This window comes from Neopsephotus bourkii, unplaced genomic scaffold (genome assembly GCF_033783945.1).
Source record: "Neopsephotus bourkii isolate Nb327-2 ecotype Australia unplaced genomic scaffold, CSIRO-AGI_Nbou_v1 NB_659, whole genome shotgun sequence".
Classification (NCBI taxonomy): Eukaryota; Metazoa; Chordata; class Aves; order Psittaciformes; family Psittacidae; genus Neopsephotus; species Neopsephotus bourkii.
In genome coordinates, this window is record NW_026901158.1 from 3,607,501 (window position 1) to 3,627,367 (window position 19,867).

The following is a 19,867-nucleotide window of genomic DNA, read 5'->3' on the forward strand; positions in this document are numbered from 1 at the left end:
TGCTGGCCTGGGCTCTATTCACGCAGGTGAGAGTTCAATTGCTGGGTGCAGAGGATGCTCCTCAGGTTCTGCTCCATCCAAGCAGCTCTTTGCTCCTGCTGCTCATGCTTTGTAGTCTCTGTTTTGGATTCCAAGACCCAAAGCTGTCCTGTAGACAAAGACATAAGCAAGGTTTGGATGGTTTGGACCTGTTCCCACAAGATTTAATCAGCTGAACACGTGCCCGTGCAGACAAAGTGAATTGCTGTCCATGAACTGAATCTCAATGACCTTTTCTCTCCTCAAACAAATCTGAGTATCTCTTCATGTTTCACTTGGAACAGCTGTTAATTGCTCTCAATATTGTTGTTCTCAGATTTGGTGCCCCTCTCTCATTTGGTGTGCATCGCCTCTGGATTGGTAGGCAGACTTTGAAGCTACTTTCTTTAATTGTAATTCAACTACTTGTGATATTTTGGTACCAATTAATATTGATTTTACAATTGGTTTACAGAGATGTTGTTTTATTACTAATATATTTAATGTGCAAATCAATAAGAACACTTGTTTGGCTCTCTCCCTAGAAGGTAATAAAATCAAATATCTCAAGAGTAAAATGCTATCTGATCCATAAATGGCAGCAGCAGATGCTTAATGTAATAGTTAAAGACTATGCAGCATTCTTGGCACCTTCCATGCGTTTTCCACATACACTGTACTAAAGTGACACTCAATAACTTGCTAGTTACAAAAAGTTTGGTAAATTTGTTGGCACCACATCAGCCTAAAGGAAGGCTTCAGTGTCAAGGAATGATTTTATATGGACAAACTAGATATTCCTTACTACTCCTTGTGCAGGGCTCCTTAGGGTTTCCTAAATGGTGACTCCATAGGAGAAGCCAAATGTTCTTCATGCTTCTCCTGCTTCTTGAATCCCAGGTGATTGTAAACAGCTTTATGGAAGAAGGACCTAAAAGGAGGCGAGAGGAATATGGATTTAAAGCTCTGCTGATACTTCTGGGAGTTGTTTATGAGGACAGATTTAGGTGATTCTCCTGCCTCATCACAGGTTTCCTCTGGTGCTTTTCTTCCCTTAAGGTTTTACTACTGAGCAGACCTATTGGAAACCAGGGCATGCTGGAGGCATGTCTGCTCATCATTCCCACCCTCTCCAGGGAACTCACCTGCTCCAGGGCTCACCCATGCTTTGAAATGAACCTCACTGGTCTGGGCATCACAGCACTCTCCATCTCACCTGAATGTGAAGTTGCCAGAGGCACTTTGTGGTAGAGAACAGGCTTTTGTACCAGGCAATTCCCAAACAGGATGGGTAGGGATGCTGAAGGATTAACAGAGATCAAACTGACTTCAGAGAGGCTGGGGAGATGCAGGCCAAAGCAGGGAAAAGAGCAGTGCTTTGTGTACTTTTCCTCCAGTTCCTGCAGAATCAACAAGGTCTTGGGGTCCTGCAGTTCCTGCGGCACTGGTGGAAGGAGCAGCTTTGTAGACATGGAGCTTGTGACACAAACTAACAGCAGCCTCGCAACAGAGAGGGGATTTACCTTTGGCTAGAGATGATGATTTATGGGTGAGCAAATAATGAACTTGGCAAACAGTACATAATAAAGAGAAAAATCTTACACTTTTAATTAGCCAAAAATAAATGGCTGAGCATGGGGCTGAATCCATTGTCTCTACATCTCAAGTTCTTCATCTTTCACTAGTTGTGGTCTAATGAGCATATTGCAGAAGTTTTAATTCCCCTTTAAAATCACTAGAGCATCTGAAAATCTTTTTTTCTGAAGAAATGAATCACACATCATCTCCTCTGGCAGTTCTGCTCTTTTTCCAAGATCCCTTCAGAAATGCTTGTAGTCACTTAGCTCTTCAGATTCCTGTTGTGGGAGCTGCGTCATGATGCTGCAGTATTAGTTACCCTCTGAAATACAGCAAAAATGACTCCATGATATTAACTGCACAAAACCCCTCTTCCTTCAGCAGGCTGCAGGGCTTTGGGGGAAAAAGGATCCTGTATCTGATACAGTCATGCAGTTTCTGATACAATGAACCTGGCTGCAACCCCTTGGTCCTCTTATTGCAACAGCAATTAGTGAACAATCACTGAGATGACCAGAAACACCTGACCTTTGGTATCCCATTCAGAGAGGGACAAGAGACTTTCCCCAGTGAGATTCAGGGCAAACTCTCAAAAGGAAGGTTCAGACATTTCAAAGTCAAAATGGATACCAAAGTTCTCTGCAAAATGAAATTCTGAACACAGTTGGCAGTTACTCAGCTGTTTTGTTCAATTATTCTTGGTCTTATTTACCTGATATTTGTATTATCAGGTAAAAATAACACCTACCTGCTCCAAAGGCTGGTGCAGCGTGCAGGAATCCCCCCAGTCCTGAGCTCCAAGCCTGCCTGCTCGCACAACGGCTCTCCAGGGGCTTGTTGGCAGATGGATAATGGGGTCTGAAGACATAATTCCCTGCAATTGACCCAAGGATGTGGCGTTTCCATGAGTGACCCTGACTACAGCTTCTTGCTCTCTGCTGAAGTGTCCTCCAGAAGAGGCTCAGGGAGCTTTTCACCTGGGGGCTGCTCGAGCTGCTGAGTGCTGGGGTGGAATGGGTGCCCACTGCATCCTTCTGGGACCTCACATGGACAAACTCCCAAAGCTATGGCAGCTCTCTGAGCGTCACAGCCCCTTGTGCAGATGCCACACCAGCGGCTCCTACCCAGGGCTGCATAGGAGCTCTGGCTGCATCCCCAAATTGCATCAATCTGGCAGGCACAGGGGACTCAGCTAAAATCACATTTGCACAGTCCCTGTCTTGCGTACTGGTGCACCCAGCTTGTCTCCTGTTTCAACAGCCCCATGGAGAAGACCAATTATTACTGCCCTAAGAGTTATTATTCTTCTTAATAAAAGATGCAAGTTAAGTGAATGGGAAAGTGTCCTGCTGCGTCCTCAGCACTGGCTGCCAACAGCCCAGTGTTCTTGTTCTCCCTCCATCATCTCTGGTCCCAGACAGGTGAAATGGGATGACTGCCATTGTGGGGAAGCAGTAAAGTATAAAATGCTTCATTTGCTCATGAAATGGAAATGTGAACAGCCAGAGAGAGGGACCTTGCAGCCTGTGCTGCCTTGTAACCAGCCAGGGAGGCTTTGAGGTGCTCCTGCCACCGGGAATTTCCATAGGATCCCTTGAACCTGGTGTGAAAGGTGAGGTGATGTGGATTCAGACTCCTAGGAGCCGCTTGAAACACGTGGGTTGCAGGGGGAGTTGGATGCCCAATACCACAACCAGCACACTGAGCCCCCAACACCCTGTTATAGCCGGCCACTGGCTCAATACAGAATGCCACTGCACTGTGCTGGGAGGGCACATGCGGGCTGGGGTGGAGAACCCAATTTCCTGTCTGGAATATGCAACATGGAGACAATAGAGCAAAGTGTAACCACTGTTTACAGAAAAAATTGTCAAGGATTTATTTATTGGAAGTGACTGAGGAATATGAATTCTACACTCCATTTAAAATGCTTTTTATTTCTCTCAGCCTTGGGGCTCCGAGTACATCTAATTTCACCCATAGCTATAATTCTCCACCAAACAGTTCCTGCTTCTCCTCTGGGCTCCTGAGGAGTCATTTTGGTTTATGTTCTCTCCCGGTGCAGCTTGTGCAGAGGCTGGAGACAGTTACACGCTAGCGAACTTTCCCAACCCTCCTTCCCCACTGGGTGCACGCACACGCATGCAGTGCAGGCGAGCGGCATGCGCTGGAAACAGCTTGACACCTCGCTATATATCTATCTAAAAAAATAAAGCTCTAAATGTCTTTATCATGTAGGGGTTTCTCCCGAGGAGCCATGTATTTCACTTCAGACACTTTGATTGTCCCTACCTTGCAGCTAACAAACTATTAGTTTTGTTAGTATATTTATTCCACTAAAATTGGAGCCTGTGATTACAAATCCAATACTGTGATTGAGTCAGGATTTGGAAATAAATCTGTCCGGGGCTCATCTGGCATTTTGGTGCTGGGAGAGCTGGTGCTAGGCGCTGCTCCTCCAGCCCAGCTGCGGGCTGGACCATCCTGGATGTGGGCGCTCCGGGAAGGCTGCTCAGCCACAGGGCACTGCTCTGCATGGGTTATTGATCAGGGGGTGTTAGGTACTGGGAATGGAGCCTGTTTCCCCAAGCAAGCAGGAGGTGGCTGCAGAGCCTGGATTTCCAAACTGCACAGGTTTTTAAGCTGTTGCAGTTTGCCCCGTATCACACCGTCACCAGGGTCTATTGCTCTTCAAGGTTTGTGGCATTCAGACCATGACTTTAGTGATGTGGCGGGGTAGGAGGGTGAGCTGAGTGCCTGAGCAGGGACCAGGATGCTTCCCTTCCACGCAGGCAGAGGGATGCTGGGGAAGGATGGGGTAATCATACAGATGTGTGGCAGACCAGGACTTAAACACAAATTCTCTGGATGTTTTAGGAAAATCTTGTTGTTTCTCGCTATTTTCTGAAGGGAGGATAGCAGTTCATCCTCTGGGATGTGGTTTCAGCCAGGATCTGTGTGGGCAGGGGCCTCTCTGCAAACAGGCACACAGATCCCTCTGGGGCTCAGTCTCACCCAGGCCCACTGGGGATGGGGACAGCCGGGGCACTTCATGCCTGAGACCAAACCAAAGACAAGGGGTAGGGAGTGAGCCAGGAGAGGGGTGAGGTGTTGCTCTTGCATTTCTGATGTCCCTCCAGATCATTTCCAGTAAAGCTGCTTTGCTGAGATTTGCTTGCTTTAAAATAAAGCGGTTGTCCAATTTCTGCAGGTAGGAAGCACCAGCATTTTAACTGTTTGGGTATCACCCCTTGCAAGCTCTAAGGAAAGGAACTAGCAAAAGAGAAATCACAGCGCTCGCACAGGTAATAGCAAAGACTCCTCCCTGTGCCACATGCCTCATGGTGGCAATGACCTTGCCCCAGGCAGGGCTGCCTGGACACTTCCTGCTGACATGCGGCATCTTTCCAGGCAGCCCCAGCCCCATTTCCATTGATGTGGAATCCCAGCCCTGTGTCCTCCTTCCACAGGGATGCAAACACCTGACCTGGAGGTGAGTTCTGCATCCCACACCCCGAATCCACCACCTCTGGCTGTGCTGCCCGGGGCTCTGATTCCCTACCAGGAACACATGTGCTACCAGTATGTACATATGAAAAAAGCCTGTCAGGGAAGATTAAAACCCCAGACAGTCTTTATCGTAAGATTGTTTTTTCCATTTATTTATCCCTTTTTTTTCCCTTTTAGCAAGAGTAGTCAGGTTTTGATATGATTAGAATTGCAAATCTTGCATGTTAAAAGGGAAGCACTGAAGTAAAAGGATGCTGCCTGTGTAATGAGACACATTTTAAATCCAGGCTAGGTAAATTTTGTGTTGAGCATAAAGGGTATGAAATAAACTAGCAGTAAGCTCAGCAAATGCCCCAAGGCGCGTCCCCATTAGTATTCCCATTTGTGAGCTCACTTCATAAGACTAATGGAGTTGCTACCTGGGGACATTAATTGTGCATGACACCATTGCCGAGCCTTTGTGCACTCTTACTAATATCACAGTGCCTCCTTGACAAAACGCCTGCAAAGATTACAAACATACCTAAAATAACTGCCACATTCACACTCATATTTGACAGGGATCTTCAAGTTCAGTTACAATAGAATTACCATCATTTCTTACACCTCTGGCTTTTTATTACATTAAACAATGGTTGATATTGCTTCCTTTAACCAGTGTCATATTGTGTAAAATCTATCTATCCCAGGCTTTTCTATTAAGCCTCCCATTTATCAGGGAAATGTATAGCTTCCATACTTGACTCTTACTACAAATATTATATATTATATACTTAAGCAAGCGTGCACATGTACACACACACCTTCCCTTTGCTTTAAAGGAACAACAATATGTTTGAGCTCTTGCAATTAATACCTAGAGGCTCCGCCATTGTACAAGGTGCTCACAGGTCTCCCAGCATTAATTACAACATGATCTGTGGGGAAAAGTCTTCCTGGGTCTGCGCTCCCTGTTTTGAATCCTAGTGTCCAGGATTAAGATGATGGATGAGAGGATTTGCTGAAATCACAGCAACCAGAGCAATATTGTGTTTCAAACAGCAGATGAATTGGGAGCCTCTGGAGCTCTGAGATGCTGGGCTTGGCCTTTCCCAGGCACATGGGTGGCACTGTGGGTTCCCTGTGTGCATATGCTGGGACTAGTCTTGCTGTGCTCCTATCAGACACGTCACCTACATTAAGTTCCCCTCCCATGGGTGCCAGTGCTCCAGTGGAGCTCCTTCGGGCAGTGTGGAGAGGCATCCGTGGGAGACCAAGGGAGATTTCATCCTCAGAAGTGACAAACAAGGTACAGAAGTGAATTACCTGAAACCCTTTGGGGATTCAGTGTGCAGGGATTTAGCCCTTAACTACCCCAATTTTATTTTTATATTAACTATAGAAATAAAGTGTTTGATTTTGCTTTTGGCACTGGCTGCCCCATCCCTGGCAGTGTTCAAGGCCAGGCTGGACAAGGCTTGGAGCAATCTGCTTTAGTGGAAGGTGTCCCTGTCTGTGGCAGGGGGTGGGACTGGATGAGCTTTAAGGTCCCTTCCAATCCAAAGTGTTCTACAAGCCTATGATTCTGCTCTTTCCCCTCTGCACTAGAGTCTCCTCTGATGCGTCCTTTCAGAGAAGAGCCATGACGCAGCTCTGATGTGCAGTTTTAGAGGATGATGCTGCGGTGCTTCAGTAGTGGCCTTCCCTATTTCTGCTCCTTGAGACTATGGCAGGACTTACTGTCAGTAATATTAGTTACTAGTCATTAATGTACAGCATTGCCTGTCAGCAGCTGATCACAAACTTCTTTACAAACACCATATTCTACCAATGACTGCAGCAGGACATGGGGGTGAGCACTGGGCAGAGCTGCCTCCTAAGGTATTAGGGAATCTTCCTTCATGGGGCTGGCCCTGTCCCACACCTCCTGAAACATGGACAAGCAAATGCAGATGTCCAGACACGAGGAGCTACCAGGGCACAGCACTCAGCTGGTCTTTGTATCAGGCATTTCAAAGAATGAGTTTGAGCTGAGAAACACACAGCATACGCATAAGGATGATCCGCCCCTTGGAGCTGGCGCTCTGCGTTTTCCTGCTGTCTCATTGACTTCTTGCCAAAAAAGGTTAAAATGCCAGAGTTTTCTCTGGAATTCTGAAGTTGGGACTTAAAAAACACTTCAAACACTCGGTTTAATAGACCTTCCCATCAGCGTATTCCCAGTTCCACATAGCTCCCTAGTGACACGGGACCTTTTGTCAAGCACATATGAAATTAAGTGAAATAAAAATCATATTAAAAATTATTACCATCTAACAGCCATTAGTCTGCACATTGCTGTCACGTCGTGATGGATTTCTCACTTAGTTCAATGAATGTTCTAACGACAGTGATAAAATCACTCAGAAAAAATATAATAAACTGTTAACCCTTTCTGCAGCTGCTTGTTTTGCAAAACCCGTGAAGAATTGTTCAGCAATAAGTTGCTCCCTGGGGTGCATGGATAGAGAGGAAAACCTGCCACTGCCTGCCTTGGGTATGCTGCAGGGGGTGGAATTCCTGTCCCTTCTCCCTATCCAGGGCTGGGGAACAACACAATGGCTATGGCAGAGGGACTGGTGCATGCGTGGTGATGGGAGAGCAGTGCTGGCTCACCAGAGGGGATGGGGATCTACAGCTCTCATGGACTTTGCCATCTTTCCCATGGGAGAACATGGCTGAGGCCTCGTGGGGGTTGCTGTGCAAGTTAGTTATTGCCTATTGCAAAATAGAGCTTATTCAGCTCAATGTTTTTGTTAGGGCTATAAGGAAGGTGATGCTTTGCCTGCTTCTCCCTCAAGTCCAACACCCAGACATGAATGCTCCCTGTGTGCTGGCTCCAGAGCCAAGACTTGTAGGCAGTGGCACGGGCAGCATTGCCCAGTTAACTGCCAATGCCCACCAGCACAACAAGCACAGGCTGCACTGAGGACTCCATCTCCCTTTGGGAGCACTGGATATCCTCCACCAAAATCATTCCGTGGACCTGTGGCACATGACAAGGACACAACAGTTCTCATGTCCTCCCTGAGGCTGATTTAGTACAAAGCAGGAGGATTGCAAACCTGTCAGCAGCGTTTGAAGGGCGCTGTGGGTGTGAACTGCTTAGCGAAGCAGGACAGCGGATGCTCTGCTCCAGCAGGAGCATTGAAATCCCATGGGGTGGTTTCAGCTCCTGATGTGGAGGACAAGAACCAAGCACAGCTCCTGCAAGGACACCAGCTCCAAGCTCCTGCTGTGGGATTCCAGTGCCATTGTCACATACAGAGGAGCAGAATAAAGGGATGCTGTTGTCACACATTTCGGGCAGAGAATTCAGGATGGATGCCTCCGAAGCGAAGAAGCAACAATACTGCTGCTCAGTACCTCCTCTGTGCTTGTGCCTGGCACAGTGCAGGAAACAGCACCTTGGATCCTGACAGATCCAAAGGTGATGGACACTCAACCCATTGCAATGGTGGCTTGGGAAGCATTGCGGGGCTTTCCAAGGTGGGGAGATGGTGTCTTCGGATGCTCAGCCTTGAAGAAGCAGCTGTGGAAGTATGACATGGCTCCCCTAGAAGGGCATCTGCAGTGGGTTATTAACATAGAGCTGCTTAACAGGCAATCAGCATGGCCTTGTTAATAAAATACATCCATTTGAATCACATGAATTATGCTGTGTGCTGCTGGAGTTCTCCGGCTAATAGCAGCCTTGGCAGCCTGGCATCACAAGGTTTGTTATGTCCTGTAAACTTAATACATGCTTACTTCTACAGAAAATAGCTGGTAAGAAAGTAAATGACAGACTGCAGGAGCAGACGTTGCAATATAATAAACTCAGTTGGCACTTTTCCTGCGTTGTATTTAGCCTACCATGTTCCATGGAAGCCTGGCTGTGGGCCAGCATGTGCAAGCATTAGTGCACGTGGACGTGCCCAGCACTTGCACGAGCAGCAGTGAGACCCTCATGCTGTTTGCAGGTGGCATTGGCTGCTGTCATGATGGTTCCTCCTTGCAGGATCCATTCTACACAGGACAGAGGCCAGGGACTCACCCCCAGGACTAAACCTTCATGATCTGAGCAGCTTTGAAACCAGGCAGACGGAGGGTACCTAGCACTGAGCACCTAGTGAATGCTGTAGAGGACATTTCTGGTTGTGGGGAGCCAGGAGGGAAGAGAACATGGTTTTGTGAGTGTTGTCACTCAGCAAATTGTTCTGTGGGACACCTGATTGAGGTGTCAGATTGATGCTCTAGGGGAGATCAATGGATTTGCTGGGCTTTCTGATGACACACAGCTTGCCCCCCTCTCAGCACCAGTGACAGCCAGTGTCACTGCTCTGCTCCCATTGATGGGACATGGACCATGGTGCTGCATCTGTACCTACAGGCACTTGCACCCCCCGGTGCCATGGAACCAGCTCACCCCAGCACCCAGGCACCGGTGGGGCACACTGATAGCAGCGATTGGAAGAAAACAGAGACAGAGATAAATGAGTTTCTGGGCAAGCCATGTTAGGAAGAAAGCAAGCACTGGGGCAAGGGAGCAGCCAGGCTGTTAGCTCTGGTGGGCACCATGGTGCATGAGTGCACTGCAAGGGGTTGCAAAGTGTGGACCCTTCCTGGAACTGTCAGGAGAGAAAACACGTTGGATGTTGGAGAAGAGGGATGGTGATTCACCTGTGGAACCTCAGGGGACATGGGTGAGGGCTCACAGGGGACCTCGCCAAGACGAGGCTGGCTGTAGAGCGCAGTGTGCCCCATGCAGCCAGATGGATGTGGGTGCAGCTCCCATTATCCAGCAGCCTGTTGCCCTCCCACTGCTATGGCGTGGGCTTGCGTGCCTGCTGCCTGCCCAGGAGCTGCCAGGGGGCTGTGGAGGCCTTGCTGTCTGTACTGATAACACAGAGGTTATGTCTGTGCAGCAGCATGGCCATAGAAGAGCCACAGTGCTAGGGAGGAGTTCAGCAATGGAAGAGCCAGATGCTAAATGGGAAATCTGATTGTTCATCCTTTGTTTCCCTCCTTCCATGCCGAGAGTGAATTAAGTCAAAGCCAATTCTGAGGAAAAGCAGATCTCTCCTACCATCCATCACAGACGAGAGCACGGCTGGGCAGATCTACAAGCCTCTGAAGACCTGTGCAGAGATGTTGTCCCAAATCTCATCTCCATGGCTCATGGTGATTGATCTCAGCTATTCAGATCTGTGGAGCTCAATGATTTCTCTCTCCTAACTCCTACCTGGTTCCTGGCTGTATTTTACATAGAAAAGATTCTTGTAGGATGGTTACGTTTTAAAAATAAACTTAATCAGATGTGAAATAATGGGACTGAATCCATTTGCTGCCTGTAGCTCGAACGTGCATGTCAAAGCCGCCTGTAGTTATCCCCATGCTCTGGGGAAGTTTGCTTCATGGGCTTACACTGCATTTTGGCAGAAACACAAAGGGTAATTCTGGGCACCCAATTTCTGGGAAGGAAGATTGCTGTGTCACCAGGCACTGGAATGAGCAACAGAAATGATGGAATTGGAGATCACATCCTGGCTTCCCTCCAGATGTTATTCCAGCTGAGCAGCAATAGTAACCCTATCTTGTCTGATGCTGACCTGCGGAGCAAAGACTGTCTGAAGAAGTCCTAGTTGAGCTGCTGGCTGAAAGGCTCTGCTTTGTGCACCTTCACATTTGTAGGACACTACCTAGCTGTCTTCCTGAATTGAGGGCATTCGTTATAATCTTATGCAAAGAATTATAGACTTGTATGACTGGAACTGACCTCTAAAGATCACCTAATCCATCTCTGCGGTGAGGCAGGATCACCTATGCCTGGGTTATTCCTTGCAGATGTTTCTCCAACCAGTGTAAAACCCTGCAGTGACCATCCACAGCCTGTTATCTGCTATTGAGTATAACTCGCCTATGGTTTGGAAGTTGCTGACTTATCCCACCTAGATTTTTCCTTCCTCCAAGGTCAGCACAATATTTCTGTCCTTCCCATTATACAAGAAAAAAGGACAAACTTTCTCTTTTGAACAAAAACTGTGCTTTTTGTCTCAAACGTTTGTGTATCAGAGGCTTCAATGGATAGACCTTCTTTGCTCTGCACTAAACACTTGCAGCCCCACCAGCTTTCCATCATGTAGTGCATTTTCAAAACCTTCTGGCTTTGTGTTGCCTCTGGATTCTCTTCCATTTTCTGTTTCCCCCTAAAAGGGAAAGCTGATTCCACCCTCCCCTATAAGGAGTAAAGCTGAATTTTCTCTCAAGATAGAAATGTGGTATACACTCCTCTTACATCCTAGCATGGGATCTGTAGCAGAGCATCACATTCCTGACAGATGCAATGGCTATTGCAAACCCTGGATCCTCCCTAGTTTCTGCTGACTCAAGCAGCATTCCATACTCTGCATTTGTTCTGATTTTTCCTCTTGCATGTAGAACTACTCTGTGCTTGTCTTTACTGGATTGCACCTAATTGGTTTCGGACTACAGCCAAACACATGCAGATTATTCCAAAGTCTACTCCTGCTTCTGAAATGTTCTCAGACCTCTTCACTCTGTCACTGCAGGTTCTGGTGCAGATGAAAGGCTGGGAAGTAGGAGTCCCTGCTCCCAGGGGAGGACCTTAGGGTGACACCAGGCAGATAACTATTCCTTATGCACAGGGCAAGTTGATTGGAGATGCTTCCTGCGGAGTGGCAGCAGTCAGGGATGCAGGAGCAGCAGGGATGCAGTGGATGCAGCGGATGCAGGGATGCAGCATCTCCCACTCCTGGAGAAGTTTCCTGGGTCAGACCTGGGGGAAGCCCAGTCAGGGGAATGTGGAGGGAAGGGGAAGGATGGGCTCCAAGCATACTGCTGGCATAAATTCAATCAGCCTGTTACTGCTGCCTATAAAGAGGAGTGCAAGTGCAGGTGCACCACTCCAGAGACAACCACAGGGAGTTTTTATTACTGTGAACCAGAGGATATCCTGTTTAGTGTAAGAGGTTTTAGAGGATAGGTTACAGCCAGGTAATGAAAACCAAAGGATACAGAAACAAAGCAGTTTATGTCCATCCTTCCTGCTAAGTGGATAGCAGGTCTCTTTTTTATCTTTTAGAATATGTGTTGGGGAGTGTTACCTGCTACTAAGTGAGAGGGAATAAGACAGGATTGTGAGCCTTGTTCTCAGAGTGGTGCATGTACAATAGTTTTAAATGGTACATAAATTAGACTCCTGCATCCCAACCAGCTGTTTAACATGCACCAGAGAGTGTGACTATTTAACAGGCAGAGCACAATAGAGGAGGGGTGAGCTGGTAAGTTACCTGTGAGCTGGTAAGTGGCCACCAAACTCTCCCACCCACTACCAGCATTTCCATTGCTGGCATCCACATGGCAGAGATCCAGGGCCTGAGAGCTGTATCCTGCAGGACTGTGTGTTGCCACTTGCCTTGCCCAGGGGAAAACATCCCCAGGGAGACCCATGCTGACAACCCCAGTGAGACAGGTCCTGCGCACTGCCAAAGAGCCTCGTCATCAGCGCTGTCCTCTCTATGGACACTTGGAATAGAGTGATGCCTCATCACTGCAAGAGGAGGTCCCTGGGAATCCATGCAGGAGCATAACTTCCAGGGTGCCCAGGGGATGGAGGAGGAGGAGGACTCACATCATACCAGGACCCACCGCTGCCTCAGCACAGGGATTGATGCTGCAGCAGGACCCCCGCAAAGAGCAGAAACTGGAAACACTAGCTATGCCCAAACTCTGCTAAATGACCTGGCAAACAAGTCCTTCCCCTCCCTCTTCACGCCCGAACACCTCTTATTTGCCAATGGAAAAGTTTCCTGCTAATGAATTTGCCACAAAAAGGAGAAAACGAGCCATGGCCTCAATGCGGTGAAAATGGCAAATCTGATAGTGGCAATTAAGCAGGCTCACGAGATGGGAAATCTACAGGCGTCCCGGAGAGGAGGGGTTAAATTGCCATGGAAACAACCATGCATTATTTACATGGCCTAATGAATAAAACATTTAAGTAGTAGGCTAATAAATTTCAGAACACAAAGCAAAGTAAGCTATGATTTAAATATATGCCTCTGATGAATATAACTTGAGTTATAGAGCTGAAGCAGTGGGAGACCCAGATCAGTTTTACACCCTCATCTCACTAACATGAAGGTGTATCTTCTTTTTAATAAATGATTTTTCCAACGAGCACACAAATTGGCATGAAATTCTCTCCTGTCAGGCATCCTGAAGCCTTTTCTAATAGCTTTTCTTGTGAATTTCAGTTGAGGTAGGAATGCTTTTGTTTTGGCTTTTTTCCCCTCTCCTGCACATTATGCCAGATTTCAGAGGAGGATAACATTAGCAATCAATTTGTTAAACTGTTAGCAGAACATATGTCGGAAGGTTTCAAACAGACCCAGACTGAAAGATGTGTTGTTTATTGTGTATTGTATATATGTGTGATCCATATGGCTCCAAGTGCAGGATCTCTTTGTTTTCCACCCGCTGCAGATTTCCATGTGCATTCTCCATGCAAGGGGGGGGGGGGGGAGCAGGTTGAGATCATGTAACCTGCAGGAGCCTGTCCCGAGGGCACCGGTGCTTGCAGGGGCACAGGGGGTGGCATAGCCTGTTGAGAGCAGGGTTGAGTTTCTGTCTGACCTGGGCTTTGCTGGCTGCTAAATAAACCATTGCTTTGGGAGAGCAGTTTGTGACGTGGGCAAGGGAAGGCAGGTCCCTAGAGGCACATCGAGACTGCCCAAACTTGTATTTGGAGCATCTCTCACACGTCTCCCACTGCTTAAATGGCTGTGAGAAGCCAGGCTGGTGTGTGTGACAGGGACTACTGCGTGTGTGAAGGGTATCGATCGCACTGAGTTAGCCCATCCATCCCTGCTGGATTTCCATGCAGACCCCTGATCTGCACGAGCTGAACAGTGACAGCTTTCCAAACTCTGAGCTCTTTCCATTTATGCTTTCTGGTGCACAACCAGCACAGCACACTGGCTGGGGAGCCCAGGGAAGTGGAGGCTGAAGATGGGCAGGTCTATATTAGCCAAGGGCCCAGATGAATCCCAAGCAAACAAGGGAATTGTTTTAGGGCTCCTCTCACAGCAGAGAGGTGATGGGATGATTACTGCTGTCCTGGGGTGTGAGCAATGGGGTCTGTGCTCCTGCTCTGCAGGCAGGTGGGACACTTTTATTACCCCTACCATTTTCTTTCCATGGACAGGTTGAAATCTGCTGCTGCTGTTTTGAGAAGGGTGATATCTATCAAACCAGGTAGCAGATTGCTGGCCATGAAGATAGATGAAGCAACAGCTGGTGTTTCTGAGAGAGATCAGGACAGTGGAATAGCGGCTGCGTGCTGAGCCCACACACCTCAGCTGCCAGCGGCCAATTTGCATGCAGGAGCTCAGCAAACCCAAGAGCTCCGGGTGCTCACTTTGCTGGGATCCCGGAGACACACCAACCTCTGCTCAGGCATCCAAGCACAGCTGGGCTGCCCCACTGCTCTCCCATCATTATGAGTACTTAACTGCTGCAGCATGGCATTAGACCCTTTGCCTAAACAGCCATACCAGCAAGCTGTTGTTAACTCATCCATTTGAGCCATTGCTGGAGGCTCCACGGTGCCAGGCTCTCCACAGAGCTCCCAACCACCCTACCCTGATTGACTGCTGCTGTAAGCCAGCTCACCAGTGACCTTCAGCATGGCACAGGTCTCCCCTTCCTTCCATCTTTAGCTTTCCTGGGCAATCATCATCTTTTGCAGCTAAGATAGCATAAACCTTGTTATGGGATGAACTCATTTCTGGATTCAAGGAACAATCTGATTTTCCCTCCACCAGTTCCTGATGTCTTTATGCTTGGAAAGATCTCAGCACCTCACCACAACCAGCCTGGAGAAGTCAGCAAAGTCCAGAGGACAGAAGGCTCCTGGACAAATGCGGTATGAAAGGTTTCTTGGTTTCAACCCAAAAGTTTGCTTTGATACCGCTTGAGTTCTCTTTGCTCAAAAAGAATAATTTAAGCTTGACTGATGAAATATTTACTGAAATTAAATGTTGAATTATGAACTTCTTTGCAAAAAATGCCATTTTTAATCCTAAAAAGGGAAGCCTGAAGGGAAAAGTCGTAAACCAAATGATTTGTTCACAAAGAGGATAAACTTCAGAGATGAGGTCTCTTTGTCAGGTCAATATGTGGCCAAAAGCAAGTTCACTTTTAATGACTAGCCAGCTAGTTAATAAAAGATAGGTTATCCTTTGCCTTGATCAACAGGACCATGACAGTTTTAGTTCAGAGGGAATTATTTTGTGGAGAAATCCTGGAGTTAAAAAAGCCAGTGGAGGATCACATTCCTACCTGTAGACGGGAGATGTGGTGGGGGAAGGAACCAGATGAATCGTGGTGTCTAAATAATTTGTTATGAATTATCCGGTCAGCTGTAATGAAAACATATGGACAAAAGTCTCAAGAAACTCCTCCATGTTTTAAAATATGAGTGATGTTGCTATTGATTGGGTGTATTTTACACAGCTCGGCTAACTGGTGCTTCAGTGGCAGGAAAGGGCACTTGAAAGAACTGGGGATGCACAAATTTCAGTGTACGTTTTTTACATACCAGAAGTCATTTTGATTGAGCTTATGTTTGTGAGAATGCCAAGTTATTGACTTATTGTTTTTAAGTGAAATACTTGTTCTGAAGGTGGTTGAGAATGTAAAGAATTATTCTTAAAACATAATTTTTAGTTGTATTATGCCTGTACTTAAATGCCGTTATGCAGTGTTCCTGCAAAGATTTAATTTGTTGTTCTCTTTCTTTGTTTTAGTTTGGAAACCCTGAAGGAAAGTCATTGAAAATGAGTTCACTAAGACTGAAAACAAATGTATTTACATTGAAATTACAGATCTTGATGTTAATGGTTCTCTACTACCATAAAAAATTAGATTTATATTTTATATGCTTATAATAATAATGGGAAAGCTATACTCCGAAAGAAAAATGGAAGAGTTTCAGCACTGAAGGTTCTTTCCAACCCAAACAATTCTACAATTCCAGCAAAACCAAAGAGGTGTTTTCATTGTACAGGAGGTTTTAAAATGTTTTGCTTTGTTCTGATTTTGAGAAGAAAAATGGGAACTATCAGAATTTCCTCCAGCAATGGAGGAATCTGAGTCCTGATGACAGGCAGCATCCTTTTGGTGGCTTTGCCCTGAGGAGTCAGGGATGGGGTGGGACCACAGAACTGAGCATCCTCCTCCTCTGACTTCATCCCGTGCCGGGATGGTCCTTCCTTGAGCCAAGTTGTGTTGTGCAGCCCATCATGAAGGAGTGGAGACAGGAGCACTTCCACAACCCCACTCCCTTTCTCTCTTCCCATTAATACCACCACAAATTAAATGACAGCTATGCAAATGCGGAGCGCGGCGTGGGGAACACTGCTGACTGCATAATGGCCGTCATCGCTGCCTGCATCCTGTCACTCTCATCCAGGTAATTAATTGCCCTGTAAAGTGCTTTGAGATACACTGTATGAATAATGCTATATAAAAGAGACTGATACAATAGAGCTGTTGATATTTAAGGTGGTAAAAAGCCAGATAGGAAGACTGTCGGCAAATACATTTTTAGTCACTCTTAAAATTAAAAAAGTCCATCAGTGAAAACTCGGGCGATTTATTACCCTGCTGCATGCTATGTTTAAGGTACATGCCTATACAAGCCAGAATCATAATTTCCATACGAACTAGTTATTTATAACTACTGACAGGAGGAATTATGTGAAATAAACACAATTTATAGTTATTCCAGGAAAAGCCATCAAAATGAAAACTAATGAGGATTCCTTTCAGCTAAAAAGGTGTCAATTTGTTAGAAACCAATGGGCAATGTTAATGCATCTGACAGAATTATTAATATATTTTCAAACAATGTAATTGTTTATAAGCAGTCCACCCCACTGGGCTAGGGACCATGGTGGCAGGGATGCAATGGAAAACACCAAACACAACTCATCCAGCGACTTCTTTCTGCTTTGAATTGGTCACTCTTGTTTTCTATAGCAAACACTAAAAGTAATCCCAAAGCCACGACGGGTGGGATGGGGTTCTGTACAGAGTGGGGTCTGGAGGTTCAGGAAACACCACAGTGGTGTGAGGATGCTGCTCTGGTGAGCCACATCACCAATCACAGTCACTGGTTTGCATGCGAACAGATAGAACTGTCCTCTTGTAAATTCCTTTCTTTATTGACATGTTTTCTTTTTCACAGGAATTATGACAGAATAATTTCCATTGTAGACCATGAAAATCAATACTGGGACCAGTCCTGGCTTAGGATAGACTGGGTGACACATGCTACAGGGGTGGTGTAAGCAGAACAGAGCAGCAGCAAGGCATCAAGTGGGACAGCACCTGCAAGCAGGGAGCTTTCAAACCCCTCATGACAGCAGGAACTGGGGGAGCTCAGAGTGACTCATTTTCCTTTCTCCTTAACTGTTCACCTGAATGCTTCATTCTTGCAGTGCCATACTCTGCATCCCTGCTTAAAACATGCCTGTGAAGGCTTCCCAGGGCTTTTCATTTGCTGCTTTTGCAGTTTCAGGGCTCTCAGCCTTGTTTTACATTATTGCCACAAAATTGGAGAGAGCAAATTCAAAGAGAAATAAGCAAAGGAGAGGTTCCCCCATCCAGCACCATATTTTTACCTATAACACAGGAGCAGCCAAACTATACAATAACAGAGACATCTTTGATAAGAAGTTTATCTTTCTCAGCACAAGAGTTCCTGTCTGCTGTTTGGACAGGCAGTGATGGCCTGTTCACAGTCCAGGGCTTCCTCCTCGCCTCTTGAAGCCAGAAGTCAGCAGAGCTCCCATGGCCATGGTGCTCCCAGCACAGGCAGCCAGCCTTGCACACACACTCAGCAGGGCCAGCAGAGTGGGAATTGGCCAAGCCTCCTTCAGCATGAAGAACCCCCAAAGAGTCATATTTTAGCCTTAATTTGGGATCTGTTCTCACACTGTTAGGTCTTTGTCACTTGATGCTGCTATTCAAGGTATCCCCTTAGATCGCCACATGAGCAGCTCGCTTGGCTTATCTGATACTGCTCTCAGTCGGCTCAAATCTTATTTATCAAATAGACAGCATTTTGTTTCGATGGGTGATTTTTCATCTTCCATTAGTAAAGTTGTTTCCAAGGTTCCCCAGGGCTCTATATTGGGCCCGTTGTTATTTTGTGTTTATATGCTGCCACTGGGTTGTATTATTCATCAGCATGGAGTAGCTTTCCATTTCTATGCAGATGATTCTCAAATTTATTTGTCTGCGAAACCTCGCGCTGTCTCAGCTGTCTCTGTGCTATCAGCCTGCCTCTCTGACATCACAAGATAGATGTGGCAAAACTTTTTTTGCCGTTAAATTCAGACAGAAGAGGTGAGGCCTGCCTCGACGCCAGCATTTTATTTCCTGGGATGACACTTGCAATGCGATCACTACCAGGATTTCATCGTCGTGTCCCCACTCGTGCACTCCTGCTTTACCTTGCTGCTCCCTGCTTGATTTGTTACTGTGCACCGCGTTCGACACTTGCTTCTGTCTGCAGCGTGATTTGTGGCTGCCATCAGCGTTGCTGCTCTGATGCATATTAAGGCAGTGGGGTTGGGGAACAATCTCCCCACCTCACATTTGCTGCCAGCCCCAAGCCTGCAAAAGTTTTTATTTGTTCACAAGCGCTGTGCAGAAGGGATCTGTCCATCTTGTACACCTACAAGTCTGCCATGTGCATCAATGTCAATGAAGCGGTTTAGAAATGCTTTTAAGTTGTTAAATGTTCCCATCTAGTAGCATTTAAAACATATCTGAAGTACAAGTCCCAGGTAGCACCGTGCACATTCTTGGAGATACACAGCTTGGGGTGTTTCTCGAGTAAGAGGCAATGATGTGGTCCTGAGCTACCAGTGAGGAGCAGTGCTGGATCCCTTGGCATGGTCCATGGCATCTCCCCACCCTACCCTTCATCTCCTCTTGGAGGGCTGGGGACAGTGGGGAAGTCCATGTCCTGCTGGCCACAAGCCACATAGTGGTAGCTCTTAGTTATCCCAGGGTTTAGAATCATAGAATAGTTAGGGTTGGAAAGGACCATAAGTTTTGCATGGTCATGAATGTTTTGGGGTCACCTGTATTAGAGCTGATCTAGGTTAAAATGGACGTGGGACAAGTTTCAGAGCAAGCTTCCGATTTCATTGGCTGTTGGTAGGAGAAGGAGCCACTCAGAGACCCTCACCAGATTCTGGGGCTGATCTCAGGGATGCTCATGGATGCTCCCTCTTGGCTAGGGCTTCTGGGCTGGAACAGCTTGCATCTACTGTTGTCGTACAATGTACGGACCACATGGAGGATGAGAGGAGCTTGGTGGATGCCCACTGTGAATTACAACCCAGTTAACGTCCTCTTTCACTTGTCTGGTTTTGCTCCCTTCCATGCAGTGCACTGGCACCACATGGTGCTTCCCAAGCAACCCTGGCTTTCCTCTGCAGCGTGTTGCCCGCATCTTTAAAAAGTCCTTCAAAAACAGTCAATTTGTTTCTATAAGGATGAACCAACTAGTTCTCGCAGAGACATCAAATAAATCTACTTCATACATTATTTGTTAACTTCATCAAATAAAGTACAATTTTATGGCTTAAATGTCAATCTCCACAGCTCATTGAGTTCTTTAAAACAGCAGAGAGACTTGCCTGTTTACAGAAGCAAAAATTAG

The 19,867-nt window shown here is 46.7% G+C and overlaps 1 long non-coding RNA gene across 1 annotated transcript in view; it reads left to right on the forward strand.

The window, feature by feature from the left end:
- The window catches only part of LOC133211722 (uncharacterized), a 12,387-nt gene extending 9,443 nt beyond the window's left edge, over window positions 1-2,944 (forward strand). Inside the window, exons 2-3 of the long non-coding RNA XR_009725268.1 lie at window positions 1,416-1,567; window positions 2,328-2,944. This is a non-coding gene — a long non-coding RNA (uncharacterized LOC133211722). The remainder of the gene's footprint in view (window positions 1-1,415; window positions 1,568-2,327) is intronic.
- Window positions 2,945-19,867: the final 16,923 nt, after the last annotated feature.